The 8773-nt window shown below is 40.0% G+C and overlaps 1 protein-coding gene and 1 pseudogene across 2 annotated transcripts in view; both read right to left on the bottom strand.

The window, feature by feature from the left end:
- Window positions 1-8773, bottom strand: part of ZNF248 (zinc finger protein 248) — a 363665-nt gene that overhangs the window by 136476 nt on the left and 218416 nt on the right. The gene's annotated exons all lie outside the window — the stretch shown is intronic.
- Window positions 1-8773, bottom strand: part of LOC105525245 — a 13566-nt pseudogene that overhangs the window by 1421 nt on the left and 3372 nt on the right. The window lies entirely within an intron of this gene.

The following is an 8773-nucleotide window of genomic DNA, read 5'->3' as shown; positions in this document are numbered from 1 at the left end:
ATATAATATATTTTAATTTTTATGACTTCATGTTTTTATTTTATAACTATTATATCCATTTAATGCTATTTATCTTTTAAATTTTTCTTTAAAACAATCCCTCAAAACCTCTAAACTAAGCAAAATTATGTTTCCCACCATGAAATTTCAGGGGTTTTTTTCCTAAAAATATCCAGATTTAGGCCACTCTAATATTTGGTTTCAGATTTTCACATTTATACTCAGAAGACTTTGGTCTATAATTTCCCTTTCATGGAATGTCTCATGCTATATTTGGTATCAAGATCCTCCTCATCTGCTGAAGGCAGTGTGGTTGTGTTTTTTTCTGTATCTATTCTATTAAAGATTGTGTACAAAAGTGGTGTGGGGAAACAGTACATTTTTCTAAAAATAGGAAAATATTTAAGACAAAAAGCTTGGTGGAAGAATCAAAAGTACAAATCAGTAATAATACTATAAAACATGTTCATAAATCCTTAGACAAATTGGAGTGGGGAAAACAAAAAAATGAGGAAGACATTTTCAGTACAAGTGAACTGGCCTATTTAAAGAAACCACAATTAGAAGATGAAAGTGAAACCTCAGCAACAGTACATAAAATTCCCCGTATTTGAGCGTTCTTTGTATGATGTTCCAAAATTGACAAATGCTGTCAAACTTGAACCTCGAAGCTCACAGAGTGTGATGATTACAATGGAAGACAAGATCTGCTTCATCACATGATCACAGTGATAGGTCACCGTAGAATTTTCAAATGAATACATGCCACATTATGGGGTCCAACTGCTGCTATTTTGACATGGGTGAAAGGGTCGCTTAGAGTACATGTTGCATTTCAAAAACTGAATCCCAGACCCACAGTATTATTCTCTGTGTATGAAATAAATGTTAAATCAGGAAAAAAGACCTCTCAAATATATTTGATAGTGAACATTTCAGAGTGAAGAGAGAAAAAGTTAACATGTTGAGAATAAAAGGCGTTCCATGCTTGAGTTGAAATGCCCTCCCCACCCATTTCTGCTGTTCCTGAATCACTGGACATTTCTAGATTAAATAATTTAAAATTTGTTCCAGATTTAGTTTAAAAAGCATTATTATAAATTTAGCTTAAAAAGTAATTATATAAAACGGTCTTTTATCACTTACGTATATTACCTACTTTTTGTTTTTATGCAACTTAGTTTATGTACTTATTTCTGAATCTCTTTGAAGTTATTGAGAGATTCTCTATTCATGTATACATAAAAGGCTGGCTATTCACTGAGACATTAAGAAAAATGAAGCAATATTTGTTCACCAGCCGGCTGTTTGAAAAAATATAATTAATATTTTTTTAAAATGGAGACTTCTGATAACCCTAAATTCCAGGATTAAATATGTGTTGTGGCACATCAGTCAGCCTGATCACACACATTCTTATGATCTGGTTATGAAAATTAGGAAAGGGAAGGGAATTGACAAGCCCTTTAAGCATGCAACAATAAAAATTCTAAAATAAACATGAGAGAGTTGTCATGTCTAAAACCAAGTAGATACCCTTTTAGATATGAAATAGTTCAGTACAAATTTGCATCACTGCTGATTGATTACAAGTTTCTAGAACTATTTTATCAAATGGGTCATCGATTAGATATAAATACTGCATTAATATAGATGTTACCATTTTTTCAGGGATTATTTAATTGACGGGGTAGTTGACAGGGTATGGGAAGGAACATGTAATATTTCCTCTCTCTCAGTATAGAATTTTAATGGTTAATAGCTAGATTAAAAAATGTGTGTGTGTGTAAGGCACCATCATAAACATACATATATACATGTCCAGTGACTCAGGAATTTCATCATTGCCTGTCTCATATGAAATTTAAGATTTAGTGGTGAAACGGAAGAAAAACTAGAAAACAGAGTCACATCTCTGAATGCTGAATTAGAGGAGAAAATAAAAAAGATTTGGGAACGTAAAGAAAATAGAACCATATGATTGAAGGAACAGCATTCAAAGAGCAGATCAGACTTTCATTTGGTTGAGCAAAATACTTTCCTTCCTGCTGCCACCTGAGTGTCTACAGTGAATGAAGAGTAAATTAATACATGTAAGCAAAGCCCTTAAAAAGCTTCCTCACAGTGTCAGTGCTGTATGATTGTTTAGTTAATAAATCTGGAAAGATGTGCAGAAACTTAGCCATTGTTACTTCCAAAGGCAGAACCTGATAGGCTGTGGAAGAGGGAAAGAAGGAAACCTAGATTTCAATGTATGTTATTTTGTACCTTGTGAATGTCCTACAAGTGTTATTCTTGGTGCTTTTCCTGTGATTTTTTTTTTTAAAGAAAGAACCATCACCACAAAATAATGCATGAAACAACCATTTTATTTTGTTCATAGTTCACAGGGCTAGGAAGAAACAGAAAAGATGGTTTATTGCTGCTTATTGGTGTTTGGGGACTGCAGAGAAGACTCATTGGCTGGAGTTGAATCCACAGCAAAGGGTTGGCATCATCTGGAGGTGACTTCACTCACATGTCTGCAGAGGACATGGGACTTGGCTGCAGGGCCTATAGGAGACCTCCCAGGTACCTTGGGCTTCCAGGTGGCAGAGCAGTCTCAGGACATTAAGAACTTTGACTTGGTGGTCAAGGGCACCACAGGTGAGTGACCTGAGTGAACCAGGCAGATGCTTATGGCCTTTTAAAACATAACTTTGGAAGTTACACAGCATCACTTTCATGTCATGTGTCAGTGACAAGTGAGCACTAGTGTCCAGTCTGGTAAGGAAGGCATAGACCCCCAAATCTCAAGGGGAGAATAGCAAAAAAATTGCAAACATCTTTAAAAAGCCACATGCATATTCTAGTTTAAACTCAGGTTTTTTCTCTCCTGGGCTTCCCACCACAGCTCTGGGGTGATCTTAGGGCTTATGTTTCCTCCCCAACTTGGAGGAAGCAGAGAAAGGGACTTTGGTAGTGGTTGTGGCCAACAGTCTTTTGCTTATGTCCTGGGAGATCCACCCAAGAGAGATGCAGGTCAGCAATCGCCCAATCTCACTTATAAGTGGGAGCTAAATGATGAAAACTTATGGACACAAAGGGGAACAGCAGACACTGGGCCTACATGAGCGTGGGGCGGGAGGAGGGAGAGGATCAGAAAAAATATTGGGTACTAGGCTTAGTACCTGGGTGATGAAATAATCTGTACAACAAACCCCTGTGATAAGAGTTTACCTGCATAACAAATCTGCACATATTTCCCCTGAACCTAAAATAAAAGGTTAAAAAAAAAAGTTCCCAGTAGCAGAGATGTCTCTCAAATATGTGATAATAAATATATTACTTTATCACATAGGCCAGGGGTAAGGTAACTGTGGGTTTTACTTCTGCCTCAGTCACTGTGAGTTGATTGACAAGTAAATGCAAACATTCAGGGAAACTTACTGAAACCTTATGGGACAATAAAAACTAATGTCTGCCTTAAATGTTGCTCTATCAAGGAACCGTTTATTTGACTCTGTTGAATTTAAAAATCACAAGATTTAGGCCGGGTGCAGTGGCTCACACCTGTAATCCCAGCACTTTGGGAGGCGGAGACAGGTGGATCACCTGAAGTCAGGATTTCGAGACCAGCCTGGCCAACATTGTGAAACCCCACCTCTACTAAAAATACAAAAATTAGCCGGGCATGGTGGCAGGTGCCTGTAGTCTCAGCTACTCAAGAGGCTGAGGCAAGAGAATTGCTTGACCCCGGGAGGCAGAGGTTGCAGTGAGCCAAGATCGTGCCATTGCATTCCAGCCTGGGCGACAAGAGTAAAACTCCATCTCAAGTAAAATAAAATAAAATAAAATAAAATAAAATAAAATAAATAAAATAAATCACAAGATTTAACTATTTGGAATGGAGGGAGGCTTTATTTCTTATAGGGAGTTACAGCCTGCAACAGGCTGAGAAGAATGCCTCTGGCTAAGACCAGGGACAGGCGCTTTGAAGGAACATAGGTTGGGATGGGAGCATTATGCTGGACAAGTTAGCTAAACATACCTCTTCAACAGGTTATAGGAGGAGCTAGGAGCTATGAGTATGCATGAAGGTGGTCCTGATGCACGTGTGTTGAACCAATATGCGTGTAACATGTGACCCATGTTCACACTGGGGTGGAGACCTAACATTTGAATGTGTTATAATTAGGCCCTATCAGTCAAAAGGTCTTTTCAGGACACAAAGGCACTCAAGTGCGCAACCTCTGTAAACCCAGCCAGAACCAGTTCATGGTGGGTGGTCTTCTTACCAGGAGAAAGTTACTGAAATCAGTCTCTTGTCTAATCAAAGCTGTAGTTATGGTGCTTGGGACAGGGGTTGGGAGCCAATTAGTGTCTGGTGATGAGCTACAATTGTTTTTATTTTGCTTATGTCGAGGCCAGTGTTTATTTAGCTGCTAGAGAAAAAAGAAAAACTTTGTGGCATTCAGACCATAGTTAACTCTTTAAGTTTAGGGTGCTTGACCTAACCCTTGCCTGACATGGCCTTAGGTCTTGTTTATAATTTGGTATCTCATTGCCACAAAAAGTCTGTTCTGCCAGTCTTATGATCTCTATTTTAACATTAATGCTGATGGGTTGTTGTATCTAAACCACAAACATGAGAGGGTATAATGAGACATGTCTGGCCTCCCATCTCGTCATGGCCAGGAACTCAGTTGTAAGGTTTTTCTGGGGTCCCCTTGGCTAAGGGGAGTGTCCTTCAGTTGGTGGGGGCTCAGGATTTTATTTTTAGTTTACAATTTCCGCAAAGGGAAAGGCTGCTGATCAACCTTAAACATCCTGCACTTGTGTTTCAAAGCAATAAATCAGACCTCTTAAGTACTAGTGGAGTTGTATACAATTTGTACTGTGACCACTTTCCCTTCTAGCCTGAAAGCTCTGTGAGGGCAGAGGTCTTGGCTTTTTTATTTCTTAACACTTTTCTTACCCCCAGATTAGCACGTAGCAGCAGCTACACAGATGAGAATCTCTCTCTTTGTTCCCCACAGTTTCTACCTTGAACAATTTTCCCTGCCAACATGCAGCATCACCCTGTAGCCTTATAGTTTCTCCAACGTCTAATATATGTTCTTTCAGTGACTGGAGACTGAGATGCTGCAGGGCCAGACAGCTCTGTTCTTAGCTGAGTGACAAGCAAGGCCTTTTTGGGCTCTTTTTACCTTATTCACCTTAGAGTCCAAGCTAACCAACTCAAAACTATACACATGGGGCCAGAAAATCATCAGCCTCTGAGGGTCAGCTATATGATCTTACAAGAGCTCATTAGAGATGAAAAACTGCTTTGTAAATGCCAAAGCATATCTCTAGCTCAAGATTGCCTCTCTTCATAGTCTCCTTTTTTCCAGTGGCTCCAATAGGCAAAAACTATAGCAAAAATAGTTAATTTTGAAGACTTGTTCTGTTTCCAGTATTGAGAATTTAAATTCCAAGCTGCCCACTAGCTGCAAAAAGCAAGGAAGTTGTGTCCCACTCAATTTCCTCTGCAGCTTTTGCTGATCAGTGTGTTTCCTCTAGAATTTATGAAATTGAAAGCATTTAACATGTTATATCAATTTTATCATATCAATACATTTAGATGTAATAGCCACAACAAACAAAGCCATTAAACATTTTTTTTTCTATTACAAACTAAACCCATAGCAGTAAATCCAGCATTTGCAGTTAGGTTAGCATTACTGCTGTGGGAAAGATTCAGGTTGGAAAGCAGATGGGGGAGGGTACAGATGGTGGCAAAGAAGGAGGCAGCTCTTGCAACAGGGCAGCAGCTTGGCTAAAGAAGAGGCTGGATGGAGTCTTGGCACCCTCCCCACCCCAGCTTTGCTCCAGCCCTGAGAACTTTTAACATTTTGGGGCCACCCAACACTCACCTTTATAATTTGTCACTGTTGTTTTTTTTTTCCTCCCACCTAGAGAAGAGAACAAAAACAAAGCCATCACCCAGATGTATATTTTTCCCCTCACTTCATCCAGCACAGCTCAAAGAAGCTGTTTCTAACCCCATAGGTCACTGTGGCTTCTAAAAGCAGACAGCAGTTCAGCTGCTGCTTTCAAACCATGGAGGGCTCCATAGACACCCAGTTATCAAAGGCTTATCACTGTTCCCCTTCATTTTTCCTTTTCCCAAACAGTGATGGAGCCAAATCTTAGTGAGTCAGGGTTGTTCTAGCAAATTCTACTTCTGGCCCAGGTACAATGACTCATAGCTGTAATCTTAGCACTTAGAGAGGCCGAGGCAGGAGGATCACTTGAGGCCAGGAGTGCAAGATAAACCTGGGCAACATAGCAAGACCCCATCTTTAAAGAAAAAAAAAAAGCCCGGGATGGTGGCACGTGCTTGTAGCCCTAGCTACTCAGGAGGATACATACCTGTAGTCCCAGCTGAGGCAGGAGGATCACTTGTGCCCAGGAGTTCAAGGCTGCAGTGAGCTATGATTGTGCCATTGCACTCCAGCCTGGGTGACGAGTGAGAAGTAAAAAAAATTTGCTTCCGATACCAGCTGTATTGGGGATTCCCAAGAACACTTCTGGGTTAAACAAATTGGTAGGAGGACTGACAGGACTTGGCATATAGTCACACTATGGCTATGACTTATTACAGCAAAGTCAGCAAAGGGGAGAGGTCACAGGGCCATGTCCAGAGGAAACTGGCACCAGCTTCCAAGCATCCTCTCCTAGTGGAGTCACATAGGATGTGCTGAATTCCTCCAGCAATATGCTGTGACAACAAATGCAAAATGTTGCAAATATTGCATTTGTTGCAAATGTTGCAAAATGTTGCTCCTTAGAGACTTAGTGTTTGGGCTTTTTATTGGGGTCTGGTCATGTAGACACTGTCTATTGTGCACAAATCAAAATTTCAGATTCCCAGAAAAAAAAGCAGGTGTTCTGCAGAAACCATATTGTTCAGGTACAGTGAGCCATTTGATCAGTCAGGGTGGAGGGAATCCTTCTGAAATCCAGGTTCCCAAACCTTCCCAAAATTCACATTCCCAGATACCAGCCAAGATAGCCATCTCAGGCCACTTCAGTGGCAACTCTACTTCAATAGATTTTTTTTTTTTTTTAGATCAAATCTCACTCTGTCACCAGGCTGGAGTGCAGTGGCGTGATTTTGGCTTACTGCAACCTCCAGCTCTCAGGTTCAAGTGATTCTCCTGCCTCAGCCTTCTGAGTAGCTGGGATTACAAGCACATGCCACCATGCCCAGCTGATTTTTGTATTTTTTTTAGTACAGACAGAGGATCACCGTATTGGCCAGGATGATCTCAATCTGACCTTGTGATCCACCAGCCTTGTCCTTCCAAAGTGCTGGGATTACAGACGTGAGCCACCGCGCCCAGCCACTTCAATTGATTATTAGTTTGCAAGTTTGTAATGCTTTCAATGGTTCAACCCCTGTTTGATGTTAGTTCTGAGTTCAGACTTGTGAGTGACAGAGATACTAAGGCAGCTGCGAGATTATCAAATTCACTCAGCTCAATTTTTGTGGTGGTTGCTATTATCTATTTTTATTTGTGTATATTTCAATGCCAAATACCAAAATTCAAGCTTAAACTTTGGGATGAATTGTTTGAAAAGTGGAGATTTATTAAATGAGCAAAGATTCCTTTTGAAGCTTTTTGTGTAGTATGCAAAAATGGAGAAAGGTACCAGCACATAGTAACAGCTAAACATGGAAGATGTATGATTTCCTCAACTAATACTATATAAAGTGGTAAACAGATTTTTTTATTAAAAAGAATTCAAGGTCAGGTGCAGTGGCTCACACCTGTAATCCTTGCACTTTGGGAGGCCTAGGTGGGCAGATTGCCTGAGCTCAGTAGTTCAAGACCAGCCTGGGCAACATGGTGAAACCTTGTCTCTACTAAAATTACAAAATATTAGGGCATGGTGGTGAGTAATTCCAGCTACTTGGGAGGCTGAGGCAAGAGAATTGCTTGAACCTGGGAGGTGGAGGTGGCAGTGAGCTGAGATTGCACCACTGTACTCCAGCCTGGGTGACAGAGCGAGACTGTCTCAATAAAAAAATAAAAAATAAAAAAATAAAAAAAATTCAGATTGAGATACAGCAATTGCAGTGGAAGTTGTAAACATCTGCCACACTATATAACAGCAGCAGTCCTTCAGCTCGAATGACAGTTTGAAAGTATTACTGCTAGAAGTATTTTCTGATTCCAAAGATGCAATCAAATTTTGAAGAGCCAGGATAAAATCTACTGCAACAGCAACAAAAGTAATAGCTTCACTATGATCACAGAGATGTTCAGTGATCTAAATGCCTCATCTATTTTCAGCAGAGCCGTGGATGCAAGTAATCACAAGGCAGAGGATATTTTCCCTTTGCTTCTCTGAACTGCTTTTGGTGGCGAAATATAAATTGTGGTTGATGTTTGCATAAGGGCACAGACATGCTTGGTCCAAGCTAAAGTAAAGCATGAATGATTCCAAGTTGTGGGCCATCCTGCCCACATTCTGCATCATGAGGTCAAAATCGCATCTGATGTTCTTTGCATTTTCATTGAAGTAACTGTCATAAAATTGTTCTTTTACTTCAGCATTTACACTGTTAGAATTGAGTGATTAAAGGATTGTGTGATTTTTTTTTGGCATTCGATATTCTTAATTTCCTTTGCAGTTAGAAACTCATTGGTTCCAAAAAAGAGCCCGCATTGCCAAGACAATCCTAAGTCAAAAGGACAAAGCTGGAGGCGTCACGCTACCTGACTTCAAACTATACTACAAG

This window comes from Colobus angolensis, unplaced genomic scaffold (assembly GCF_000951035.1).
Source record: "Colobus angolensis palliatus isolate OR3802 unplaced genomic scaffold, Cang.pa_1.0 Scaffold524, whole genome shotgun sequence".
In the NCBI taxonomy this organism is placed as follows: Eukaryota; Metazoa; Chordata; class Mammalia; order Primates; family Cercopithecidae; genus Colobus; species Colobus angolensis.
The sequence above is the reverse complement of the archived record's forward strand: the minus strand, read 5'-3'. Positions and strand labels throughout refer to the sequence as shown.